Source organism: Molothrus aeneus, chromosome 3 (genome assembly GCF_037042795.1).
Source record: "Molothrus aeneus isolate 106 chromosome 3, BPBGC_Maene_1.0, whole genome shotgun sequence".
Taxonomy (NCBI): domain Eukaryota; kingdom Metazoa; phylum Chordata; class Aves; order Passeriformes; family Icteridae; genus Molothrus; species Molothrus aeneus.
The window spans coordinates 15,284,701-15,312,500 of NC_089648.1; the positions used below are offsets into that span (position 1 = coordinate 15,284,701).

Sequence of the window (27,800 nt, forward strand, 5' to 3'; positions counted from 1 at the left end):
TTAAATGAGGTATAAATTCTTTAACAATGTAATTCACCAGGGGTTGAGGGGATGGGGGAAGTGGGGAGGGGGGGGGGGGGGGAAGAGACATGGGGAGAGGGAGGGGCTCAGAAATGTGTTAGCTCCATGCCGGTTTATCTTGAAGGACAGTGTGGCCATCTCCGCCATTGTAACCCAGAACAAAAAGTGCTTACAAATTATAAAAAAATATTTGCAAGCATCCAACTTGCAAAGGTGGAAATGCTGGCTCTTCTTCACACTAGGTCACTTCCCAAAGATTCATCCCAATCAGCTACTTTGGCTGAGCTGACAATTAGGAAAGCATCAAGGGTGTTCTGGGATGGGGATCATGACATGTGTGAAGCTGGGTGCCTCAACCCACCCTGGGGTGTGAAAAGTGGGGTGAATACAACTCCCTTGCAACATCACATGCTCTCAGCAAATTCAGAAGAAAAACCAGATTATTGAGGCATTGCTTATGTTAAGTCTTTTACAGATGTTGGACTTCCCCTGATTCTTTGATAGGAGGTGGGTAGCTAACTGAGTCCCCTCTTCCCAGCCCCAGCCAAAAAAATTCAGAGGGGGATAAGCAGGCACCAATTTGACATACACCATTAGGAATTAACACCCTGCTTTGTGCCAGTGTGCCATATTTGTAATAGGTGTCTGCTTCTGTGAAACAATCACTGATCCAGAATGAATTTCCTTAACACAGAGAAGGTCTGAGACAGTTCTCATCACATTAGCAATACGTCTGTGGGAGGATGCCACTGTGCAACAGCTCGCTTGGGTCTGGGCTGATGGCTTAGTGGCCAAGGGAAAACAAAAGTTGCAGTGCCTAGCAGTTTGCATGCAATTTTTGTTGCAAACACTGAAAGCAGTTTATAAACAAGCCCACAGAGCAAAGAAGTCTTCGCGTTGAATGCATGTGGACTGAACAACATATCCTGGCTTCCAAAGACACTGTATTTGTAGCAACACAGAGTTGTGATGTTATTAGGCAAGTGTTTTTTGCACCCCTGGGCAAGAATGATGAAGAAAGGAATCTCAGTTTGGCTGAATACAAACTATCTCTGTTAGGGACAGAAATAAAATATATTTTTAAAAAAGGGATGCAGACTGTCATGATTTGTTAAACAGCTTTCAGCACCAAAAAAAAAAGCTATTATTAGTGTTATATTCTTAGCGTGGCAAATTTATAATTGTCCTTATGACTTGGCCTGTGTCTTTAATGAAACTGTAACCTTGGATAGTTACAGACAAACACAAGATTTTTATGAAGAAATTAGATATCCAACAAATTCTTTGAAAGCCCAGTATGTAAAAAAAGGCTTTTATACAGAGAAGCAATTCACTATATAAAATAATAATTCATAAAAGAAACATGAGCAAAGGAAACAACTCAACAGCATTTAAAATTCCACGGGCTAATCTACTTTCTGTCTGCAAGAGGCAAACAAGGAAAAGAAAAGTATTACGCATTCATTGATTAAAAATGAAAAGCTTCTAACCTAATGACACTGCCTTTCACCACCTCCCTGCCATTGTCCACCCACCCTCTCTCCCCACCCAATTTTTTAAAAAATATACTCATTTCAAACCCCCTTCAGATTAATTTAGCAGGCATTGCCTCATGCCTGATGGGAGGAGGACTCATTGATAATTTATGGAAATATCTACTATAATCCAAGGGAGATGACTTTTTTTCCAGCTTTGTGCATCAATAGATAATCAAGGCCTTCAAGCAGCCTTAGCTTCCCATTACCTCGGGCAAAAGAATTCCTGAAAGCATGCCTCCAGGGCACCTGAATTATATCCTCCATTAGGGGAGGAAAAGCTTTCTGCATTCCACCTATAACACTCCCCAGAACCTTTCCTGTTTATTTCTGCTGTATGAAAGCAGAAGCATTAGGAACAGGATTTTTTAAGTGAAGACTTATGTAGATACAATGGAGGAACCTTTCAAGCGCAAGCCAGATCACCTCCTTCAATCCCGGGCAGTGACCTATCCCAAATAAAAGGTTTCTGTTACATCATTAGCTCAAGCCAAAAACAGCCTTGGCTTAATGCATAGTTTGTTCTTCCTACTGTTTTTAGGCAAATACTGCTACTTTACTCCCATCTGGGAGGGAAATTACACTGCTGGGCTGTAATCTAAGACAAGATTTTCATTGGAAGCAAATGCTTTCAATCCAGTGTAAATACTGGTGTATGTTCAGAAAAGCCTAAAACAATAAACCCTGGCCTCGACCGACACAAGTTAGAGAAAGTGAAAAGCAGGGAAAGGATAAGAAAGCGCCCAGCTATCCTTGGAGCAAATGCTTCAGTAGACTTCTGTAAATTGTTTAACCTCTTCCACTTTTTTTAAATGGAAAATTGATCCCGTAAAGACTGAAACCACAGAGAGAAGTCTAAATGGTCAATTGTGGATTTTAGTATTTCCATCTACTTTGCAACTTGATACACTCACCTCTGTAAGGTCTCCAGAGATTTCCCCCTCCTTTTCTTTTCTCCCCCCCTCTTTTCCTCCTTTTAAAGATCACTAAACAAACTTGAAGCACCACTGACCAGCCACACAGTAGCAGCTACGAATTGCATTTGTAAAATGTCGGTGGCAACTCTGCTCCTGAAGTTGACTTCTCCTGTCGCCAAATGAAGGCGAACTGAAAAGGTGGAAATAATCATAGAAATGATGCTAGTCCATAAACAAGCTTACAGCCTCATTAGTATAGCGGGAGGCTCCGCTGGGTGATTTATGCTTGTTTTGCTGATGCCATGAGGAAATGCCATAGGGCAACTTTAGCCAGCTGCTAATGGTTTCTGACAGCTTCTTAGCAACTAGTGCAAGCAACGCCGTGGCGTTTGCTAGTGACAGAAACTGAAAATGTCATATTATCTGCCCATGTGTCACAAAGTCTGTGTGGCAATTAACTAGTAGGCCAGTGACTGAGGGGCCACAGGCTCTTCAGAATGGCCCATGGCTATTTGGGGTCAAAGCAGGCCCAGCATTCGCCTTTATGCTGCACATATGCGTGGGTGTGTGCATGATCCCCATCGAGTTCCCCCTGCCCCGCTCCCTGATCAGTTTGATCCATGCAGATCCTTTGTCCATGGAGACACTCCGTCTCACTTTCTCTTTAGGCATGGCATGACATTATCAGAGGAACTGCAAGTAATCTGTCTTGATATGATGGTTGGAAATGGCACTTTAATTGGCAATACCTGATTCCCTGGTTTTGAGTGCTGGATCCGAAGGTGCTAGCTGTTTTTCTGCTCACTCGCAAATTAGTCTAAAAGGATTTAAGATCACTGAAGCAGACTCGTTGCCTGTCAAATTGCTGGGAGCACAGCAACTCTGCACAGCAACTAGATGCTATTTAAAAAAAAAAAAGCAAACGCAGAGCCTGTAAGGAGCAGAAGGAGAGCCCAGACTCCGCACGCCCATTCCCTGGCGAGCAGAACCAGGCGCTATATGTCAAACTGTCAAACCTTTCAGCGTGGCCATTTGCCCTTTCAAATAATATTTAAGAATTGTTTTTACACAATTTTTTATAGGCCATGGTCTAGTGAAAGAGGCCAACCAACAGAGAAAGGAATTTGTGCTACAATTCGTCCATGGACGATTTCTTGACAGACCCAGGCCAATCCCCACGGAGCAAGGCAGGTGACCTGTGGCAGCTCCCTGGCTGTTGGGGAGCTCCGATTTCAAACGCCCTCAACTCCAGCATCCCAGAGTTGCCTATTTAAGCACACCCAGGCATTTAGGCTGTGCTATCTTGTTCCATTCAAGAAGGGATAAAGCAGCATTTATCGTATTCAGCCCTGCTGAATGGCTCAGACTGGCCATGCCAGCAGGGGCTCCTCTCACTGCGTTCCCCTCTCCACTGTCACCGTGCCTTACAACCTCCCTTCCCCTCCCACTCCCCCAAAAATCAGAGGCAGAAGCAGCAAAGGGCAAGCGACTTTACAGCAGCCCCTCAAGTGGGTAATGCTCCCTTTGTCCCGGGTGATATGTTATAAACCTTTGTTGACAAAATAGGTGCTTCTGGAGAGCAACTTGGCACAGGCACTTGCCTTCAGCAGCCATGGTTGTGACAGGAGTTTACTGGTGATTCAAACTCTCCCTCACTCCCACACCAAACTCCAGTTAAATGTCATCACCCCGTGACACTGGAAAGTCTGGCAGTGTGGCACAGCTGGGCGACTTTCAGCCACTCCAGCTCCCAAATCTACTCTCAAACCTCAACCATTGAGGCTGCCCAGATATGACATAAATATTCCCAATCCTAAGTCATGGAGGTTTCTGAAAGGATGGGAAATTCATATGTTCTAAAAACTCTAGCCTTTTGCTTGACTACAAAACCCATGCCTCTGCATGGAGCTCTTTAGACCAACATCCTCAAATGATTTTAACTGATCAGAAACTTCAGTATCAAAGTTCCAAATACAGCTTTACTAAAAGTACCTTCACCAGATGTAACAGGTTATTTCTCACTCCACAAAGCCCTGTCCTACTATCAAGTCTGTTTCCCATTCCTCTGACAGGACATTTGAGAGGGCTTTTGGGGTCTAGTGTTCAATTTTCGGGGAGAGGGTAAGAGCAGGGTACAGGCTTTGCTGAGGTATACCAAACAATATGATGAACACTTCCAGCTTATACAGTCCAGTTCTACATAGGAATCTAAATACACTGCTTTAAGGAGTTCACAGGAGAAAATGTTAAAGATGTGCACCCAGAAGCCCTAGGAAAGGCCTGGAGCAACTTTTAAGTGGACTGCCTAAAAGCTCCTTATATTCAACTTATTTGTATGTGTCCAAATGTCTCCTGTTAAAAACAGTTTCGGCCTCCTAGAAGAACTTCACAGTTTGCATTTACTTTTGTATTCCATGAGCTAATATAATTTAAACATACACTGTGTTTGGACAAAACCTGTTGACTTCTGTAGTAGATTTATAATGTATTCAGTGCTATGAACTGAAACATCTAACATGATGGCCCAAAATTCATGGTCTTTTCAGTACTGTCTTTTTTTTCCCCTAATTCTATCATAATTTTTTGCAATCATTTAAATTCCTCAAATTCCTGCTTCTGGTAGCATGAGAAATCTTAAACTGCCAAAGCCAAGTATTTAACTGTTCACTGTCCATCCATGTTTAGCTGTCCATCCACAGCTCTGTTGGTTCCTTTCTCTTTTAAATATTCCAAGAACCAAAAACTCTTCAGTAACCTTTCCAAGTAAGTGGAAAGGAAGATTCATTAGCTTCAAGCAACATAATGTACTAGAGAGATTGTAAGTGGCAAAATTGCTTTCCTTAACCTTTCTTCTGTGTCATATACCAATTTAGAGTAACTACTGTGATTTCCACAGCTTTACCTAGGTTATCCCTTACAGAAACAAAGGGATAACATAAAAAAAGCTTAAAAAGCTTTTTTTTTAAGCTTAAAAAGCTTAAAAAACTCCAGTTTACCCACACATCCAACATGACAACTTTTTATGGAGCAAACCAGGCTTATGTGTGACATTTTCCTATAAGGTACAAAATTATAAATTCTAAAAAAAAGCAGGTCCACAGATGCAACAAACTTTTCTGTGAAGCAAGAGAGGGAATATGTTCACAGGAATATAGAACAAGGATCATCATTTCAGACCACCAGCTTTGAACAGTCTTGGGCAACCAAAGAATGTGGAAATTTCTTTATATGTATATATTTTTCAATTTGTTTCAGACACAACCAACTTGGCACAGGAATGTGGTGAGCAGAAGTCACATCCAAATGACTCTGACGTGAGTCAGTGCAGCTATTATTCACATCCACAAGTACTGAAGGACAAGTTCACTACTCAGGAAGTATCATTCCTCCTTAGAGCAAGGTGGCTAAAAAGGCAAGCTGAGCAGCACAGGGGCTGAGTTCTCAGGTATGCCAGGAGAGAGCTGGAAGGCACTGACACAGTCTGTGGGTATGTGCCCAGCTGCTAAACCAAGCTGTACCTATCCATTGAGGAGAAACACAAATTTTAACATTAAAAGGCCATTAAGTTTAGAATATGTCCCCAAAACAAATAATTTTAAAATTTAAACAGACATGCATATATTGCATATGTAACATTAACTCACTGATGGCTCTCAATCTGCCAATGACCAAGCAAAGCACATGAGCTGAGAATGGGACTACCAAAAAAAGGTACTTCAGAAAACATAAAATAACTATGGAATTTCCTTATTGGGAAAAGTATTTTCTGTTATTTTGGATCCATGGTTTGTCAGATGTGAAGAAGCACCCACTCCTCCCACTCCTGGAGCTCCTGAGGTCAATGGCAATCACCTCAGCACACTGAGTGGCCTACAGAATACCCGAAAAATAATTTACTATGATGACGTAGCTCTGCTTGTGAATTTGAAAAGTGGTGTTGATGAGGGACCCTTTTTTTTCATATTCCTTTAGGAGAAAGCCTCCTCAAATATACTTAATAAAAAGTTAATGAGGAACAACAAGGTTGGAAATGAGCATTAGCAAGGAACAAATACCATGTGCCTGAGTATGCACAAATCTCTTAAAGAGATGCAGTGCATGTTTCATGCAAGGATTCAGATCATGACATAAACAGTGAGAAGTTGTCAGTCACAGATAGCATCCATATTTACAAGATACTAAAGGACACAGTTGCAAAAAATATCCTACAAAAATATTCACAAATAGTGAAACCTGGAAAAGTATAAATTACACTGTGGCATTTCACAAACTCTCAAAGTTTTTTCTTAAACCATTGTACTTTGTTCTTCAGAGACAAGAGCACCTTTTTCTAGGAACTCAATCTTTTTTTTTTTTTTTTTTACTTGAATACCCTTCATGCAAGCAATGAGCAAATCTGTTGTCTATGCAAAGAGTAAAAACAGCATTGACAAATAGTGGGGGAAAACCCACAGATTTTACTCATTTTCATTTCTTTGGCAGCTTTTTATAGCTGAAGTGAAGGAAACCTCTTCTCTTGCACCAGGTAGCACCTCTTAATGAGGTTCAGAAAACTACGTTATTATGCATAAGTTGTGCCGTATTTCTGGAGCTGTGCATCACCGAATGAAATACTAAAAAGAAAGCAATTCATTGTATGGGAAGCAAACAACTTTCTGCTGCCAGCAACACAAGTTTACTTTGAGCAGTTGGAAGCAAATACCCTACAGAAAAGTATCTGTCTAAACAGAAAAACATCCTGCTTTAACCAAGAATTGTAAAAAGCTTAAAAAGTCGGGGAGTTTTTTCCCCTAACCTAAAAGCCACCATGATGGCTCTACAACTTATTGGGAAAAGCTGCTTTTCAGTCATCCTCTCTTTGTTCAAATACAGGTCTTTTTTATGAAATCTATCCTCTCCAACCTCATCAGGAGAACTAGTCCCATCAGTTGCATTCTCCATGAAAAGTCAACTACACACAACAGAGACATGGGTAAATCCACCACTGGATACCATCCAACTTACTTCCTTGTAAAGCAGGAGCACAAGAAGCAGCGGGAGCACAGGACAGCTCCACCATGGGGGAAGTATGCCCAACTAATGCCCCAAATGGCCATGAGGTCAACTTCTGTAAATCTCTACAGCTCCTTAACAACTGGCTCTATCTTTGTGTTTATCCAGCTCCTAAGACACTTGACTCTTGGACTGAGCACAAGCACCTATAAGAGGCTCAAAGCTAAGTTCAGAAGCATACTATGTATAAACTAAGGGATGCGTTATCTGTAGAAACAGTTTATTATGTGGAGTATTTAAGTAGGCTTCCTTCCCTAAACATAGCTAAATTGCCTTGTGCCCTGCCTACATGCCTACTCCAGAGGATGCCTGCTCCAGAGAAGACACTGTAGATTTCCAGTTTTACAACAGAAAATATGAGCCAGAACCTTGACACTGTCCAAATAATTCAAAATGAGGTTGTTCTATTGAAAATAGTTTAAAAAAAATGTTGGGCAAGACAAGCCAAAATACTTGGGATTGTTGAACCAAACAAAAGCATTGTACTTTGGGTAATGCAAGACCAATCAGTGCTGGCCCAAGCTGCAGTTTGCACTGCAGGAACTATAGCTCAGATACTGTTTGCCCCAAGTCCTCTTTTGCAGAGCTGGATCCCCTAAGCCACCAGAGTCATCCAGCCATAATGAACAGCAGAAGGTCAGTCTAACTGCAGCTCAGGCAAGTCAGGATTCATGACCTACCAAACCCACATGAGATATTTTCCATTGGAAGTTGTCATGTGCTTTGTGTTGAGTAAAAAAGTTCTTGTGGATACACAATGTATTTTCTTCTACTGCCATCCACTTTAAAGTAGCATCAAAGCCAAAAAAATTTCCCTGTCCCTAGTCCATCAGTTACATCATCTGACAATAAAAACCAAGACACAAATGAAAGAAAACAAACATTGAACTTTACTTTGCATGCCATGGCTGCATCACATACCCTTATTTCCCCACATATATTGTCCCTTTGCAACTGCAAAAGGCAGCTCTAAAAGTGATGAGAATAAAATGTCCCCACCTCATCTACCTTTCCTCTTTTGACAGTAACAACATCTCCACTGCCACTGCTAAAAACCAACCATCACGTCATACAGCCTTATAAAAATCCACTTGCTCCAGCAAATCCCAGCCCCTGAACCCTGCCGACTGGGCAGCCAGTGAAAAAACATCTGGCTTTAAACCCATGACACAAATTAATTATTTCCTCGTACTTAAAAGCAAAAGGAAGATAATTTAGGTTTGTTATGGAGTATTACTCCAAAAACCTTCATGAGGCAACCTGGTAATTCCCACTGCATTACCCTGTATCTCACAGCTATGGAGAAGAGGGCAGGGAAGAGGTTTGGCCATGTTCACTCAGAAGAACCTCAACTTCCAGAAGCTGTCTTTGAGGTCCACATGCCTGCTGGCCTAAACTACTGGCAGAGAGGCTCAGAACATCAGGGACTTGTGAATCTTCTAGTGCCTGGGCTTCATATGAATGAGGCAAGAGTTGGATCCAAAGCAATTATACTCCTGTTTTCTAAGGAACTATAAGAAACATTTACCATCATGAACTGAATAGATGGCATTTGGACTACACTATGAATTTCCTCCCCTCATCCTGTCCTAGCTCTGTCTGGGATGCTCAGAAGCAGCCTGCTTTGCCCTCCAAAGACAAAATTTTATGCTACCATGCACATAATGAACTCAGGAAAAACACCTGAATTATAAAATATGCGTCCCTCTACCAGACCTTTCAAGGGAAGGGCATACACAGAAGTAATGTTTTTCCCCACTGCTCCTTGCTATCCAGCGTCCTAACTCACTCCACTGTTCTCGTTCCTCCAGCAAAAGGTGCTTCCTCTGGAGTATTCGTGACAACAGTGGGAGGTTGCTCCTTGGGAAGGGGTTAAGAAGCCAAAAGGAGTAAATTTGGCAGAGCCAAGCTCACATAAAATTTTCTTCCACTACTGCTCCTCTCCCAGCTCAAAAAGCAGATTTGCTGTGATGAGGTAGCACTTAAGGCACAATAGGAAAAATCAATCCTGAAGCAGGCTCTAATGTGAAGGCATGGTAACACTGGGTCTGATGGCCAGCAAACAGGCACACTGCTGCCACTCAGACAGCTCCTGCTGCCCTCTGCTCTGCCCAGATTCTGTGGCTCTAAAGGATGACAAGGATCAAGCAACGATACCATGGCAATCAGGCCACTAACTCTTCTGCTGCAAATACTTTTCCCCTAAATATTCCTTGGATCAGGGGAGGTGGAGTGGCACTGAGGGGCAGGTCAGGGTGCATTTAGGTGGCTGGTGTGAACCCAGCCCCCATGGCAGAGCCTGAAAATTCAGAGGGCTCGGAGAGCCCTTTAGAGAAATAGCAGTGATGGTGGTCGTGACTCTGCTCCTTGTGGTTGGCCACTGGCCACTGGGCTCAGGTCCAGAGTTCCCCTGATGGTCCCTACCTAGGGGCACACAAGCAGTGACAGTCCTTTCAGGAACTTCAGTCCTACTAAGTTAGCACATCCCCTTAGGCTCCAACTTAATGTATTCATGACACTGCTATGTTTTTGGCTTCCTACGACTTTTGATCACAGCTTCTGGTGTTTTGATGTTTGATTTACAGTGCAGCTACAGTTTAAAGTGTGGATTTTTTCCAAATTAAAACAAACAGACAACAAATCCAAATGCAAATCATCCAGGAACAAACAGATGTTAGAGTCCAAAACACACAATGAAGGTGAAAGAAAAGTCAGATCAATGCTGGACACTTAAAAACTTTCTCTGAATATCACCTACAGGTGCATGGTCACCCTATTTTTTCCTTTCATTTTCCATCACTACATATTTCTAGATATTATCTGCCTAGAATTACCTCGAATAGGCAAACTGATAGGAGGAAAGGGACAAGCTTTTGTTGCATCCCAGAATTTGATTATTATTTATGTCACTACATCTCATGGCATCAGTTCCAGCTGTGAGAGAGATGAATGATAGGAAGGAGTTAACTCAGCCATATCCAGCTCACCTCTTTGACTCCATAAGAGTGTTTAACCAAAATCCCACAGAAATGTCAAAGCAAAGCTGGGTCATAGCAAAAAGCCATCCATATCTTAAGAAAAAATAAACAAAATGTTTACGTCCTTCAAAAAGTAAGCCAAAATTATTTCTGGTTTCTTTTTCAATTCACAGCATTTGTCATTATCTCTAAGAGCAGTAGAAATGTGTAGAAAGCAAAAACTGTAAAAGCTTTCAGTTATTTTATGTACTTTAAATGACATGAATGAATAATCAAGGAAGCTAAAGAAAACCTCAGGTTCTAGCAGGCTGAAACCACAGGCATCAGCTTCCCCATGGCAGGTATAGACCACAAGGAAGAAGAATCTTGCTTTTCTGATGAAAAAACCACATCCTTGTTGAAAGGGCTGAGGACCTTGTCTTGCCCCTTCCACCCACAGTGGTGGAAGAGGACTCTTACCTGCCCAGCTCACCACTCCATCTGTCTCCTCCTGAGGCAGGCTTGCAGTGCCTACAAAATCACCAGCTTCACCTTCCTGACTGCCAAACATCCTGTTCAGATGGTACCCTCCCAGCTGAGGCTAACAAGAAATGTATTTCTGCTGTGCACCCCATCTTTTTCACTTCAGCTTTCAGGATGTGCTTCTCAGCTGATGTGCAAGGACACACCACACACACAGAAGCCAACACTGCACCGGGTCAAACACCAGCAATGTCCCCATGTCCTTCCTGTCCATGCAGATATCAAGGAAGGTTTTATAGGCATCGGTTGCCTCATAAAGGAAAAGACAGACTTTTCTAAGCATCCTGTAAATGCCAGGAAAAGAGAAGAATGGAAAGGAAATGAAAGGAACAACCTGGAAAGGAGAACGGAAAAGCAGGAGACCTTGGCTCCAGGGAGAGAGCTGACCACAGTTTTAGCTCTGTCTTCATCTATAGAAGATGTTTGCTTTTATTAATCTTGGAAAAAATGTGGTGCATGAGCTAAGTCAGCCCCTGGGCAGATTTAACTTGAGTGACCTGAACTTACTCTGCAGATCACCATAGGTCTCTCTGACCTTGGCAGTGACACAGGGATCATATTTTCTCATGGACAAATTACTCTGGAATAATTCTGCCAATGTATTAGGCATAAACAGCCTTTTATTTAGGACTGTGAAAATACATTCTCTCTTTCTGCCTCTCACCTTTCCAAACAAAATCTATTTATTGGAAAAAGGAACACCCCGCCCTTCATTAAGGTCTGGGTACACATCTCAAGGGCCAGACAGAAGCTTGGCTGCTCCATGCTCATGGCTATATGTTTTCAGACATTGCCTTCAGCAAAATGCATTTTGGAGTTAACTGGTTAGTCTTGTTGCTTTTTTGATTGGAATGGTCAGCCAGCACATTTGCAAATGAACATACAAATACTTTCAGACACGAAAGAGGCAGTAAATTTAGGTGAACAGTGGGAATGTTCAGCTTCAATCGTCAAAACAGAAAACACAATCCTCAACATACATCTAACAAGCTAGTGAAGAGCAGTTCTGTGAAAACCAGCCAAGCTGCACTGAGATAAGCAAAAAATCCCCAACACCCACATCTCAGCCTTTCAGAAAATTGACCAGTTTGGAAGGAACAGGTAAACAGTGTGTTCTTGGACAAGAGTCAGCACAGTTTGGATGATGTAGACCTTTCCGTTCAGGAGTTGCGCTGGTTTTTGCATCTGGTCACTTGAGGTCACACCACAGAGCTCTGAGGCTCTGCAGAAGCACTGCATGCTTCCTCCCCAAAATGGAGGTGGCTGAAGTGGCTATTAAAATCAGTTGTTATCCTGATGCCACCTGAGTCTTAATTGCTGAAAAGATGGGGACTACAACCACAGAAAGGGCTTTCTGGCACTGGCTAAGGAAGTATCAGTTTTTGAGGTCAGAATAACATCCCTTAAAAATATGAATCAGAGTGGTTCTTTCATACTGCAATTTGATAAAGGCAGGCAAAACATTAGCAGACTATTTTGATGAAGGTCAGGACAGCTTTGTAATATATATACATATTAGAGTCGTTCTTAGATGTGTGTAAAAAGAAAGAAAATCTCTGAAAACATGTATTCAAATTATCCTGGAGCACTCAAATAAATGCTAGTAAATAGTATTTCCTTCTTCCACTCTGAATAAGTCTCTTCTAATAAACTCATTGCATGTTGAGAAAACACAGTTTTCCAACAGTGTGTTAGCTGCTCTCTTCCTCCATACACAACTTTTGCTGTATGGCTGATGCCTTAGGACCTGCAGGCAAGTGTCTCAGCCTGAAGACTGGGTCACCAAGGCTTATCAGGCAGAAAAGCAATCAGAATCACAGATCTGCACTCTTTCCCATCACAATTCTGGAACAATACTCACTGATGCCAAAACAGGTGATTCTCTTGAGACTGGAAAAGGCTTTCATAAATACCTGCAAATCATCTGAGCAGTTGCCAACAATGCCAGCCTCTGAACCATTGCTAATCGTGATGCTGGTTTCTATGCAAAGCAACTCTGAATTTTGTCATTTTAAATGCCTGACCAGGTGCACCTGCGATTTGTGGCAGAGGCAGATGAGGGAACAGATTTTCATCTATAATCATAGGTTGAAATTGAAAGTTCAGCTGAAAAGCATTTTCACCTATACTTAACAGTTTCTTTGGCAGATACTTTGACATAAGCACCATATTTGCAATCAATATGATCTCAGCAGTGACCTGAACAAGGCAATATTGACTTGGAGAGGGCAATTGCCTGTAAGATCATGGGGAAGCTATCCTTTGCTCACCCCTTACCAGCCCAGGAGACTTCATGCATATTCAAAGCTGCACATGAACCTCACCAAAAAGCATGAAAGGAGAGGCTCAAGATGACAGGTGCACATCCAAAGATTCCATGAGTTGCAAAGAAGGAGGTCAAAATCTCAGAGCAGTCAAAAAACATGCTGGAAAGCCCAACTTTCCAAGGCACTGCAAGTATCTGTGCTGGTTATGACTCCTGCAGAGCAAGCAGAACGACTCACAAGCAAGTCTCTGCCAGGACAATCCTGGAAACACCTCACTCACCTCCCTTCCCTGGGTTTACCCTGGAGAGCTATCCCCCAAGATCCCAGATAAGACAAGCTGACAAGGTGCTGAATGAAAGCCCACACTGCTGCTGCCAGTAACCCGCCCTCCCTCCACACCTGCAAACCTCCAGCACTACCCTTAGGCTTTGTACTCGCAGCCTCCAAGGAAGCAAGAGCTGAATTTCACCAAATTCCATATTTTCTGAGGCAAAGTAGGGACACGGAGTACAATTCAGAGATATTTTTCAGGACAGCATCCAAAGTGGACTTCAAAATAGAAATATGAGTTCAATATTCTGCATAAAATTATTAACCCCTTACCTATCTACCTCATGTGCTAGTCAGGATTGCTACAAATACAACCACAAAAATGAAGTGGAAAAATGAGCTGTTTTGAATGATTATAAGTACACTTAAATGGACCAATGTACATCTTCTTAGTTTGGAGTAGAAGTAGGTTAAATTCTGGTTTTATATTTAAAAACAGAGAGAAGTTCTGACAAATGCAATGCCAGTTGCCAAAGGACCGTGTGCCCAAACAGCACAACAAAGGTAAATATAGCCATTCCTACCACCTCAACTCAGCAATAGATTTTGCTTCAAGGCTTCCCTCACGGAGCCTCTCATCTCACGCAAGACCTCAATGATGTTTAGTTGGAGGCTGAGCAAAGCACTGCTACACCGTTTCAGAAGCTCCATTCATCGTGTTTTATATTTAAGTCCTCAGTTCCCAGAGTCATATGAGAGCCTTCAAACAAAACCACATATGCACTAATAAAACAAGCAACCTCTTGAAGTTAGGAAAAGCTGGAATCCTGGCTTCTTAACAGCTAGGCATGGGAATACAGACACTAACACCCCCTAAATTTTTTTTTGGGGGGGGGGGGTTTTTTGTTTTTTTTGTTTTAAAGTATATTTTTTTTTTCTATGAACACCAAGATTTTTGAACACTTCGGTTACCCATGCAGGTCTGCAAACACAACAAACGTCATGAGATTCTCAGATGGCTGTGCTCAGGAGCTGCAGAGGACAGACTCACCTACAGATACAATACCTGAGCCCACTCCTCTAATCTTCAGCAGTACAAGGCACTTTATTCTGATTCTCCACAAAGAGCAAACATTTTCTTCCTAAAGGAATGCCAAGTTTTAGCACAGTTTCATCCCTCCTCACTCTAAGCATTTAAGTCAGACTGCCAAGCTAAGTGAACGAGGTGATTAGTCCTGAGTCCCTTCACAGTCAATGGAGAGCAAGAAACTCTCCAGAGGGAAATTCAGGATTGAGATGACAACAAGAATATGTGCACTTTTAGCTTTAAATACTGCACAGAACAGTAAAAACTTACAAGCAGCAACGGTCTAGCAAGGAAACAATGGCTAATGAAGACTGAATATGCCCATCTCTGTTTCTAAGCAAGATCTGGACTTCAGGGCTCTTTCTAAAATTACTCAGGATGGAAAGGCTGAATTTAGCTCCCATCCATCCCCTTATCACAAGAATACAACCTCACACTTCCTGCCACAGAGAATCTGGGAAAATGCAAAATTCTACCTCTTGTCACCAAATCATAATTAATTTCTTCTTCCTATCTTGCCTTACTTGAGAGAGGAAAAAAAATAAAGCCCTCCTTGATAGATAACTGAATTTATGTCTTACCAAACTGAATGTAAATGCAAGCAACAGGAAGTTTTTACTTGGAAACTGGAATTTCAAGCACTCAGTGGCAAACAATGAAGGAGAGAGATAAAGGTGCAATGGCAATGGTGGGGGACAGACCTGCCAAGCTTCCTGCCCAGGCTGACTCAAGAGCATGTGTCCTACCATGATATGGACGGGCCACACCGCTTGCTTTTATTTTGGTAATTGGTATTTGTTCCTGTGAAAACCCCTATAAAAACAAGTCAGAAGACCAGACAATAGTAGACTAGTCATCTCTTATAGCCAGATCTTTTACTTAACACTTTAGCAAAAGATGTAATCAGCAGATCTTTGTCCATTTATACAATTCTCTCTGCAGTGAGGAGGATTGTATTACACTCTCCAGCACCCACCAGATCAGAGCATCCAGTCTTCCCCATCACTTCAAGAGATTGAACTGATACTTGAAAGCACATTTGCTATTATCTACTCCAGCCCTTTGGAAATGACATTACACAGATACAGGGGGCAGGCAAATATTGTCGCTCTTTTATTATTCCTGATGTTCCCTCGCTTGTAATATCTGAGAAGTTCCCAGGTCAATGGGATTACTTTATCTTTCTCCCCCTTTCTTTATCTCTTCCCTCACCCCACAGGTATCCATGTCCAAATGGGACACTTCGGCAGGGGGTTTGCTTGACCCAGGTCACTCGAAGGTCAAGCTTTTCACCACTTGCTAATGCAAAGCTTCCACTCAGCCCTTGCAACCCCAGGGGCCCGGGCACCCCTCCTCACACACCCCTTTCCTGGCCACGGGTGCAGACGGAGAAGGCAAATGCTCCTCATTGAACATACAGAAGCAAAATCCTCCCCATATGGAAACCAGAATATGTTTTGTGTTTTTAAATAAACAAAGCAAAGGGAGAAGCTCATGAAAAAGCAGCTCAGCAGTGCCTTTATTCCTGTACCAAACTTGAAGGATGGGAGGCTTAACTAGTTAGGAGCAACTCAGACTATATTTTTGCCTACCAGAACAAAGTTCGATTTTTATTTAGATTGATTTTAAGATTTACATGGGAGAAATGGATACAATTGGATCAAATATATAGCAAAATAAATTGTTGACTCCCATGAAAGCCCATAAACCCAAAACAAATTTCACAGATCTCATCTACCAGCATTTGAGGTTTGTTTTATTTCATTATTTTGTATACATTTACAGAGCAGAAATTTGCTTAACTCTGTTCCACTTTTCTTTTACTGAAACAATAAGACTCTCTGCAGAATATTTTCAGCTTGAATATTATCACCAGGATAGCATATGGCAAACTAGCAGCAGGCAGTTTATCTTCATCCTCTTTGTAAGCTAAAATTAGCACAATGCTTTTGCAACAGCATATGATGTATTCAGACCAGTATGATATACCTAATACAACTTTAGATCCATCCCTGGCTAACCTCCAATATCCAAGTAAATTGATTGCTAATTTTAACTGAGTATTAATGTGTTTAGTATCAAGTTGGCATTTATCAACTTGAGAGGCACTTTTAAGTCTAATACTGTCATTTCACATACACCAACCGCAAGTGTAAATAAAATTTGTATATTGGTAACACATAGCATTTCAATTCATCTGTACAAAGCAATTCTAATTTATATTAATACATTAGGTATGGAAAGCCACACTGTAAAATTTCATATATATGCATATTCTGCTTTTCAGTGATGCAATATAATTAATGGTAGTGAAGAGCTGATATACCCATGTCATGACTAACATGTTCCTCCTGTAGACTGTTAGCTGGTTACTTTATTGGGATTAAATTCAACCAAGTCACCAACATCCTTTGGATTAAATTAAAGCAAGTCATCACTTTACATTTCTTGATAAGGAAGCTGTGCCAGCCCTTTCTGCTCTTCAGTCTGGTAAATTATGGCCACCTCAGGGGTTTTTTAGCTGGATAAATATGTAGTGAGACACTAATGTTAGCACTGCTTCCTAATTTGTTTCTTGTAGCTGTAACACCAAGGAATTTAGCACAACACTCCTCATAAAGGAAATTTGAAAGGTTCTAAAAATGCCCTGTGCTTCACAAGGGTTGGTTTTACCACCTTTCTTGCCAGATGGACAGAATAAAAAAGTGTAGTAGTAGGAAGTAGTCATGTCCAAGCACGTATATGAACAAACACACACACAAACAATAAATATTTATAGAGTAACATTCAAAGATTTTGTGGCTCAGCCTGCCTGATAGAACATCCCTCTGCTTTCCTACAGCCCATTACAGAACTACAATACAAAACCATACCAAGTCTATCCAATAGTTGTACTGAATTAACATCACCACCGTTCTTGCTTTTACACAGCTGGCCTCATGCAGAATTTGCACAAGGTTAGTGCAGACATATGCAAAAAAAAAGAAAGCAGGTAGGATCTTGCTTTCAAAAAGCCTCTCCTGGGGCATTCTCATTGCCACAGGCAGGATGAGGGGACAGGAAAGATAGATAGATAGATGCTTTGCTAAATGGGGAATGGAGGAGAAGTACAGAATGAACACAACATTTCAACTCCACTTTGTTGTCTCTTTTCCCCCTTGCTGTAATTTGCCTGCAACTTATCCCCTGCTCTTCAGCAAGAAACTGCTACACTCTGACGTTGACAGTGCCCTGAAACTTTAACCCCATTTTAAATGACACTTAACTTCGAGCTGTTCAGTTAATGCTGACCTCATTCCCTCTTTCCCCTGCTTTAGGAAGACATTGGATGCAGTGCATGTGCTATAATCCAGGGCCCCAAGCAGGAACTCTACTGTGGGGTTCCTCCCTCAGTGCTGTGCTAGGGAGGGAGAAAGGGAGGAGATTCTCTTGGCACAGCAATGAGACCAACAAAAGATTCTCCATCCTACAAGCCTTGCTTCCATGACCTTCACTTGCTGACCAGAGAAAGCTAACGTATGCCTTCTTCGAGGTCTGTCGGGACACCACAGACTCCAGAATATATTTAGCACGCATCCATGTGACACTGCTATTCAGAGCAGTGGGGAACATTTCGGAATAAGTTAGGGTATGTCTGCCACTATTAGGTCTTTTCCAAGGGCATAAGTGGTGTCTTCTAGTAGGTCTCCTCTCCTTCTGCAAAAGATGTACTTACAACTTGGAGACAATGGGCAGTATTGGGGGTGCAAGGGCCATCTCTCACCCATGGTGCAGAATCAGCCCCAAGAAAACTAAAGACTAAGGGACAAGCAGTTGAAAAGGTGTCCCCACTGTACTTTTATTTATTTATATGCTATTTCTTCTTTCCCACACTTTCACATTGTACTTCATCAAAGAGCAACTGCAAAAATCTGTGTGAGATTCTAAATACTCAAGAGAAAAACAAACAAATACTCACAATATTTATAACAGATAAATAAGTTTTTTATATAAAAATATATAAATACTTATATATTGGCTATTAGATGCCAGAGGTACTGCCTTATGATGAGGAAGTTCCCAAGCTACAGCGGGAGGCAGGCTGGTAGTGCCTATCCTGATGTCACACTGCTCCCACTGCACATCATATGCCCAGCCATGCTCTCCCATGTCCTTTCCCACCTTCCAGGCCTGAGCAGCAAAAGTTCAAGCACATCAAACCAGAGGCTACATGGAGGAGGTATCATAGCTAAAGAGCCAAAGCAGAAAGATGGAAGACTCTACCAACAGCACCCTCATTCAAAGGCCTGCCAGAGCAGTGTCAAACATGTGCTTAGTCACAGCCCTACGATCCCACCCCAGCTTGGGTAGAAGGGACATGAGGCATCTCCCTCTGGTATTTCTCATGTCACCAACTAGTGGGTCACCAGGCCAGTGAGCAGTGGTCCCTGATGAATTATAGGATGACAGGTGGTTCTGACATCACCAGTGCTGCAAGCTGCAGAGACTGCTCTGATTGCCCAGAGAAAGTCCCCATCTCATTCATGAATTTAAAATTGAAATTAAAAAAATAAAAAATAGTAATAATAAAAGCCTGTGTGCACCAATGTGCCTAGAAAAAATTATGTCAGCATCTTACAGTGCTGATCCTATTAATTAATCCCTTGAAGAATGGCCCCTCGCCCACAAACATATAATGTAATGCCAGCTTAATCTTACCTAAAAAAAATTACAATGCAATAAGATTACTCGTCTGACTCTGCTAACTGTTACAGCACTGCTTAATCCTGCATTTCAGAGCTTTAACAAGCTCCTACAATACTGTACAGAGTTTATCAGAGCAGTTCCCGAGACAAGGACTTATGTTTTAAAGAATATAATTCCACTGTCTTTTGTGCTTTTTACATATAATGTTTATCCAGTGACTTTCATCCTGAAAGATCTCAAAGCCTATTGCCTGCTCCTGTTTCCATTGAAGTCTTCTTTTCAGGTTTCATATTAGAGTAGGATTAGAAATAAATATATAAAAATATATATATGGGGGGTTACAGCAGGAAAATTTGTAGGGGAGGGAGTTCATCCCTCCCTCCCATTTCCCAAACACAGCTGGGAGGCGCACCACCAGATCAGCTGCCTCCTACCAAAAACCTGCAAAGGACCCCATGTGGGACCTTGCCTAAAGAAGTGGGTGCAAACTTGACCAATGAAAGTACCATCTCTCCATCCCTGCAATAACTTGGTCTTCATCCCCAGGCTGTCCTCCCACCAGCACAGCCCCACTCTGACAATATCCACCCACAACCACACATTTCCCAGTCTTTGTCACTTATAGACATATTAAGCTTCCCATGGAATAGGAGAATAAAGCTCTGTTCCCTCCCTGTAATTATCAAATCTGCCCAAAAATGAGGAAGAATTGAGAATCCTCATTATAGCACATCATAAAACATGGCAAAGTCTCATGCTCACTGTCTGTTATTGGCACAGTCTGCCAACAAAACTTTACAAAGATCACAGGAATTCATGTTTGCAGAGATATTAAAGTCATAAAAGGGGAAATTTGGATTTTATTTTCCCACAGTCTAAATGAAGGTGAACCAAGCAAATTTGGCAAAGAGTGCTAGTCAGATGCCATTTCCCACAGCAGTGTGGTATTTTCCGCTGGGAATAAAACATTTTCCCTCAACTACTGTTTATAACCCTTATCAGTTCAACAGCAATAGAGCCATCAAGTCCAATATCTTGTGGAAAAAAGTCAAGGTCAACAAGTACTTGCATTTTCGTTTATCTTTAGCTGCAATTGCTACTGACATTCAATTGGGTAATAAACATGAGGACTGTCAAATGCTCTCAGCAAACAGGTGATCCAAAAGCTATCAGAGAGAAAGAGGCTACCGCCAGGTAATCAAACAATTCTGTTGCAACAATTATGATTTGAGTGCATTCATTTACAGAAGCAATCATCTGTCAAATTTGAATGAATAGCATCAAAACATTCCCACCATTGGGGTAATAAGGGCAAGAAAATACAAGCTATGTCTACTTTCTTCCCAACAAAAGCATGCCAGCATTAGTAAGAGCCTTTAAAAAAAAGGGATAAACAAAAATATGCAGCATCTTATTTCCTGAATTGAATTATAAAAAATTATTTGAACACAAGAGCTAGAGGATATCTGTCCAAGTAACTGAGTCTTGTGGTGGTGTGTCACACAAGCAATGAGGGGTGTTTAGGAAAACACCAGGAAAAGTGGGGGCACACAGAAGCAGCTGCACCACCGCTCTGACAATCAGCACTTGGGCAGCTTCCTGAGCCAGTGGTTGCATCTGGACCAGGGTTTTTAATAGCTACAGAAGAACCTATTTTTCCATGAATTGGTCTAATCTCTTTTTGCCCCCTGCTGACCTCCTCAGAATGCTCTTCTGTAGCAATAAATTTAACCCAAGACGTAAAACATTTTTGTTTGTTTTAAACCTACCAACACTCTGGAACAGCTCCTGTGCCATGACCACCCACCCTTAGTTCTTGTATTATGGGACAAGCACCCACTTTCTCCATACACAGCTAATTTTAAAGACTTCTCCTCCAACCTTAGTCACCTTTCCCCTCCCAGCCTTTCATGTGAGAGATAGGAAAATGGTTTGTGCCAAGCAGTCTCATGGCACACCCTGTTGCATCACTAATCCAGAAATACAGCATATTTATGAGTTTATAAGCCTTGTGATAAAATGTCACTCAAAATAAACATCTCAGGATCACTTCTGTTTTTTAATCTCCAAGTTAAATACGCTAATGACACACACCTTAAAGTCTCACTCTGCCTACATCAGATTGCTAGACTCAGCTGAAGACGCCAAAACCTGGAGAAGCAAATGGGATAGAACCCTTAAGTTGGGAATACTAAGATGGCCTTTAATAGGGGCCATATGGGAAGCTCATTAGCTCCAATGAACCACCACAACTTAAGTGAAAACATCCAGAGTGTGTAGGAAAACAAACACCATATCTGAATAAAGCAACCAAAAAAAAAAAAATCATATCAGCCATCTTGAAGACCCCCAACTCCGGTACTGTTGAAAGGGGCATCTTGGACACTAAAAACTTCAAATCTATTTCTACAACTTCTTAGAAAACCAAACCTTCCTCTGCCCCATCCAAGGAGGAAAGCAAGATGCCCTTCAGTCCTACACCAGATATTTGAGCTAACAGCCCAAGATAACGATTCAGCAATGTGATTATTTTCCACCACTGTTTCCTGCTTGGCATATTCAAGATCCTTCCCTCAGCAAGACACCTGGTTCTGTGCAGACACGCTTTGGGGCTGCAAAAGTCAATGGATGCTCTCAGTTCAGGGTCAGGGCCATGTTTTTATATACACATCTATGTATACACGGGCTTGTGCATAGCCACACAGATGTTTAATGGGTAGACATTTCTGAATTTAGGAAAAATTTGCCAAGAAAACAGATTTAAAAAAAAAAAAAACACAACCAAAAAAAAAAAACTCCAGCACATGGATTCTCCTTCTTGAATATAGATGGGCCAAAAGTCAGGAATATTTGTATTTCCATAGCCACTTTAAATGTAAACAGTTTCCAAAGTCTTTTTCCCTCCTTCTGCTCTGCCAATGATGGCAGTAGCCTCAGCCTGAAAGATCTGCCTCCTGACATGGTCATCTCTCTCTGCTCCCCTCCCAGCTGGAAGTTTTTCCTGAGCAAAGACTAAAAGTCACATTAAACAGTGCTGAAATGGTTTTGCTGGTTTTGAACTGCTTATTATCTCTCGGGGTTGACCTGAAAAACAAGTTGGTGCTTAGAGAAATTCAGGTTTCCCCTGAAAGGCAAACAGAAAGAAGGAAGGTTTTTTACAAGGAAAAGAGTTCATTTAGGATGATGTTACCCACAATTTAGGGAAAACAAGCAATGTTTATAAGTATTTAAGTTAGCTTTGCCATACCGAAAATAAAAACGCCTGTTAATGACAGACATTTAAGCTAATGCGAATGACTGAAATAAATCCTGACACGAGGAATAGATTAATGCTCAAATCATGACAGACACCCGCTCCTAAGTAACAACTTGCTCCCATGCACCATTCTGGAAGTAAGCCCTGCTTAGCTGAGGCACATAGACTTAACACTGCTGAAATCTAAGTTTAACAGCTGAATCAGGCTGATGAGACCAAAAAAAAACCCAGAAAACCCAAAACCAAACAAAAAAACCAAAAACCTAAACTAGAAGGAGGAAAAAACCAGTTTCGCGCCCCCCGGCTTTAGAGCAGAATGATAAATTGACATCATGTTATGAGCATAATCCTCAACCACTCAATCACTGTTAAAAAAACCAACATGATTCTGGGGAGATAAAAATAATTAATGCTGGTGCTGCTGAAGAATATGCACCTACACGAAGAGTTTCAGATAAATATGAGCCTGGCTTAAATCTTATATCTCACATCAAAGGAAGAGGGCACAGGTGCTCACACTGATTTAAAGCAAACTGAGCGCTGCCTGCTTGATGGAAAAGCAGGAAAAGAAAAGGGGATGGCAGAGCCTCAGCAAGAAAACTGATACTGCTTCGTTTCCAAACAAGCGTATTACGCTTAATTCAGGATTCACAACACATAAAGCACCAGAAAAAACACAGGGAGCAGCCCCTGTTGACTAATGCCCTGTCTTTTCTAATCGAGGGTCACATCCAGTCTAACCGATCGCATGATAATGGCATCAGAAAAGGTCAATCAAAGACAAGCCAAAGCTTCCACTGCCTGGCTGACCTTCGGAGCTTGTGACAAATTGCTATCAGTCAATGTCAACTAATGACAGCGGCTCTTTGGCTAATCAATTGTTCTAAAAATGATCAAGAAAACTACTCGTAGGACAGCTCATTTTCACATCAATGCCTGTGAAGTATGAAAAGCTCATTTTTTTTGAGTTTTTAATAAGCTCATAAGTAAAGCAGTTACTTGGTAACAGGGGTCACCTTAGTGAAAAGACAGAACCTTTGTCTGCCTTTTACATATTCTTTTATTACCATATTATAGTAAAAATATGCCATGCCATTACTATGCCAGAGGGCTACATAATAAAGTAGGTAATACTTCATACTTTTTTTTTTTGAGATAAATACTTCTGTGGTTTAGGGGCCCTCTGTTTGGATGTAAATAATTGTCAACATAGTCTCCAGGTATTTAAATGTAAAGCAATCACCAATGGCACACAGGTGACATGCCCACTCATTACTCACCCAAATTTCACATGACAGAGCCAGTAGTGAAAACCACGCTGCAACATCCACTGGTGCTGCTGGGAAGTGAAGGTCTAACAGCAGCTATTTTGTTCTTAAACCCACCCACCCCATGCGAGCACAACTTATTCCAACTATTTCTGACAGAATCCACATTTGGTAGGAAAACCGCATGCTCCAAAACCCCCTAAGCCCTGCGAAAGCAAACAGACATTTCCGCCCTGGAAGGATTCTGCATGTAAAAGCCAACGTGGAAATGCACACAGGCTTGAGCAGTGGGAGATATATCATGGTTCTCCTTCTACAGCAAAGGGGTGACTGCAGATTTTTCCACCTCTTCATCCTACCAGCCTCTCCCAGCATAATTTTCAGCCACTTCTTAAAGCTTCACAGCCAGGCCACACTCAAATCTGCATTCATGCATTAAATATTACCAAAACAAAAAATCCACACTGGCCTAAGGCTTGAGGAGTGCAAGCACAATTATGCTTTGCTTTTCCATAAGGGGAAAGTCCAGCAAAGGACATTGCAGGGCATTACATCACAAGAATCCATTCGAGAAGATGCTGCGTTGAGAAGGAAAGAGGCACCATCGCTCAAACACGGCACTGCTTTTCATTTGGCTTTACCTCTTCACTTCAGTGACTCCCGCCCATGACACCTGTAGTGCCAGAACAGATTTACCCCGAGGAAAACACCCCTCACCAACCCAATCACTCCCAAAGCAATTCCCCACATCACCACCGACAAGGGAGGGAACTGGTGGTGAAACGCTAAACAAGAAACATTAAAACTTTTGTTTTCATCGGAGAAACTGCCAAGTGACAGCAGTTTCAGGTTACACCCTAAACCTGCCTTGCTATGGTAGTTTTTCAAATTAAAATATCTTCTGTGGCCTTAGCCACTCTCAAGCCATCCATAGGCAAGAAAGAAAGGAGGCAGGGCGACACTTAAGCTCAGCCATAATTGGAAGTATGTGAAAAATGAAGTGTCAGTTCGGTCAATAAAGGGCAAAGGTGAAGGGGAACTGCAGCCCAAACTCGGTGCGAAATGTGCTCATTAAGACACCCAATCCGAGGGCTCCTGCCCACCTATCCCATTAGTCATCGGCCATCTGACCGCTTCAAATGCCTCCTCGCTCTTATTACTTTTCTTCTCCCATGTTAAAAAAAAAAAAAAAAAAAAAAAAAAAAAAAAAAAAAAAAAAGGGAAAAAAAAAAAGGCAAGCTGGTATATAAATCCTTGCTCAGTCATCTGGAACATAATGTGGCCCTTCTCTCCCCCTCTTCCCGGCTCTACTGCCTGCCTTTGCAGCCTCCAAACAACCGCCTGGAGATTCCCAGCAATAATAAACCCGATTGCCTTTTTGCCTATAGGTTGCTCAAACTCCTACAAAACCCTGAAAAAAAAATAAACCATTGCAGCCATTGATACATTTTTATAAAGAAATATCGCTGCTTTCTACTCCTGGCTTGAAGGAGCAACAATTATTTGGAGGTTAAAAAAAATGCTTTGAACGCAGGCTGAGGCTTGGGGGGAAAAAAATAAAGAGGGAAACAATACACACAAATAAGGTGACACTGATGGATTATTTTTCTTTTTCTTTTAAGCTGTATAGGAGAGCTAAACATGGGAAATAAGGAACTCTACTCCGGATTAAAAGTGACTGTACCAAGGCTTTGTTCAGCATCTTCCTGGTCTCACTATTTGAAAAACAAACAAAACAGATTTCAAACAGATTTCTCAATATGCCAGACAGGAATCTTTTGAAGTTACAAGACAAAATAAGAGAAAATAGTGCTGCCATGATGTCAGCATCACCTGCCTGTACATAAGAATTTGCTTCTCTTCTTTTAAATAGAATTTAGTGAATTGATTCGCCACTATGTAAATTCAGATCTCTTAGCACCATTTGGAGACAGACCTCCAAAGGCCTTTCCCCTTAAGTTCAGAGCAACGGGAAAACTTTTTCATAATATTATTCTGCATTCCTGTACTATAACTATGCCCTATGATGACACAATACCAGGTCTTTAGAAGAGGTTCTGTCAACGTACTATGCAATAACATATCCTGCTGTTCAGTGGCATGAGACCTCAGAACAGGTCCCTAGCAGTTAAATATGGATTTCTGCAATAGATCGAAGCAGTTGGGAGTTATTACTATTTACTAAGTAAATAAATTTACACATTGAAGAAGACTTTAAAATATTTACAGGAAAGACCATCTCTCCTGATTTCAAAGGTAATCATTTGATGGATGTTTTATACTGGGACATAAATAGGTTAAAAATACACTTTGCAAGATTTGTAGTAAATAAGGTAATGAAGAAAAATCTCCAAAAAGTCCAAAAATAGACCTTAACATAGTCTCGGTTAAGGACTAAGGAGAAAAGTCTTGCTAAAGGCTTAAGCATTCCAGTCTGTGTGCCTCTCCGAAAATGCAAAGCTTACATTTACACCTTTGTGATACTTTCAGACAGGTTGCAAACCTGGGCCAGAAGGTGCTTTTACCTACCCCAACGAGGGAAGTAGGTTGTGAGAAAAACCTGAAACCAGACAGTTTTAGAGAGTTTTATCGAAGGTTTTATTTCTGGTGATCAGATTTGCCTTTTTTTTTTTTCCCTTTTTTTTGAATTGCAAACGTGATCTTGACAGATGGAAGGAACCAAAAGGAACTTTTACAAACTCCTAAAAATAGGGAAGCCCATAATATACTGAATATATGTCATGCAACGCATGCATCTTGAGTTAACTCCTATGGTTGCAAGCACAAGCATGTGGGTCCCCACCCTTTTGCTTCCACCCCTCCACAGAACCTGGCTGCTATGGCAGTGCCATGCTGGCTCTTTCTGCTGCCAAGAAAAGCACCCAGCAGTGGTGAACACAGGGGTTTAACCACAATGTTACACTCCTAACATCAGGCCACAGAAGAAAAAGCCACCAAATCACAGCAACTGGAAATTAAACATAGTTGGGGAGAGGGAGGATATTTGCTATCTTTTAGTTGTCTTCCATTTCAGTCCTTCAGGGTTGTATTTTTTCACTTCTTCCCCATAGGGAAATGCTAAAATCACATTATGGAAGTTTTTTTTTTACAGAAGGTGTACACGCAGGCACGGATGTGCTTAAACAAATGAGATTCCCCCACAATCTCAACCTTCAGAGCATTTCATGTAAACAAGACATAAAGCAAGGCTCAGCAAGACCACTGCTACCATTACCACATTCCTGTTCCTCAAAAATAACGCCATTTCCAAAGGTGCCAAGTAGCCTGAAGGCAAGCCTTGGTAACAGAGACTCCCAGAACAGGATCTCTTTTCCAAAATTTCTTTCCCAAACTTGACCTGAGAGCTCCAGTTATAAAATCCCCACTTTTGTTACTCATCTCGAAAGTTTTAATGCACTGAGCCTTCTTCACAAAACAGTTCTCTATCAAGCACTGGAAGCAATAAACCAGTGGGGTTTGGGTAACAGTTTCAGAACTGAATAAAGCATCACTGACAAGTCCTTCAGTGGATACTTCATAGGACTCAGGCTTGAAACTCACTTAAGAAAACCCTTCCTGACTGAGGCTGTAGCATGCCCGTTTCTAGAAACATATTGCAGGATGGCAATAGACATCAGATATGACCAGCACTCCAGACTACTAAAAATGCCACATTTTGGAGAAAATAAAGTCTGAAAATCTTTAGAAGTACACCAGGAACGATGCTCAATTTCCAACGGTCTAGGAGCATTCTGGCAAGCCTCCCCACAGCTGTTTTGTCCACGCACATATCCACATAAACACATGCACATCCGTCTAATAAAAGAACAGCCCTAAACGAATACAAAAACCCTCTGAAAACACCACATTTTAGTTCAAAGCTTATTTTTGAAGCAGCTTTTTCAGCCTTAAAAAACCCCCATGGATTTAAAGTTTGCTCC

General features: G+C 41.6%; 1 protein-coding gene across 4 annotated transcripts in view; it reads right to left on the reverse strand.

Moving 5' to 3' along the window:
- Positions 1-27,800, reverse strand: part of MEIS1 (Meis homeobox 1) — a 107,390-nt gene that overhangs the window by 51,527 nt on the left and 28,063 nt on the right. The window lies entirely within an intron of this gene.